Raw genomic sequence first — 886 nt, forward strand, 5'->3', positions numbered from 1 at the left:
TCGAGAACAGGTCGCAGAAACCGCGGCGGGAGTCTGGCAACCCGGCGGAGAGCGCGGGTACCTTTTAAAGCCCCCGTGGGCGTGGCCTCTGTGCACCCCGCCCCCACCCCACAGCGCCCTGCCGCGCCGCGCCGGTACCTCTTAAAGCCCAATGGGTGTGGCCTGTGTGCACCACCCCCGCCTCGCGGCGCCCCGCCCCCCCGGGCGGCCTCCCGGGCACGCTGCTAGGACTGGGGGCGTCTGGCGGGAGGGCTGCGCGTGGCGGGTCCCCGGGGTGAGGCCGGAGAGACAAAGGCAGAATCCCGCCTTTTCCTGCTGCATCCCGCGCGCCGGGTGTCCCCCACCGTACTGGGACCGTTCCCGCCGGTTTCCTCTTCACCCTAGCCCCTGAAGCCCGCGGTTTCCAGAGGCGCTCAGGAGTTGGGAAAGGAGACCGCCTCACCCTGACGCGAGGCCGGACGCCGGGACGGTCCCGTCGGGAAACAGCTCTTGCGACGTGCCGTTCCTACCGCGGGCGCCGGTTCTCCTTCAGGACGGAGCACTCCAAGGTCGAGGGGTTTCCAGCAGTAGAAAATCGGCCAGATCGGGGGTTTCCACCACCCCCTCCCTTGCCTTATCGTTATAAGTAAACTCAAAGTGATCAACTTCCCCAATGGACAAGTATCCTGTGGCCCGATTTCCAGCTTCTGGGAATTCGCGCAGCCTTCCTGTTCTTAAAGAGCAAAATTTCTCATCTAGACTAAATAAATGACGTTACACAAAACGCCTCGTTACCCAAGTGTTTTGCTTTTCCCACCACGGTTGCACACACTGCTGCAGGGGTCGGGGGGGCAAACCCAGCCCGCAAACCCGGGCGCCAAAGGACCCTGCTGCGTCGGTGTCGGAA

The 886-nt window shown here is 64.1% G+C and overlaps 1 protein-coding gene across 1 annotated transcript in view; it reads right to left on the reverse strand.

Annotated features, from left to right (window-relative positions):
• Positions 1-140, reverse strand: part of CSRP2 (cysteine and glycine-rich protein 2) — a 20,758-nt gene extending 20,618 nt beyond the window's left edge. Inside the window, exon 1 of the mRNA XM_010833871.1 lies at positions 6-140. The gene's annotated coding sequence lies outside the window, so the exon portion shown is untranslated. The remainder of the gene's footprint in view (positions 1-5) is intronic.
• Between the last annotated feature and the right edge of the window lie 746 nt (positions 141-886).

This window comes from Bison bison, unplaced genomic scaffold (genome assembly GCF_000754665.1).
Source record: "Bison bison bison isolate TAMUID 2011002044 unplaced genomic scaffold, Bison_UMD1.0 scf7180017863950, whole genome shotgun sequence".
NCBI lineage: Eukaryota > Metazoa > Chordata > Mammalia > Artiodactyla > Bovidae > Bison > Bison bison.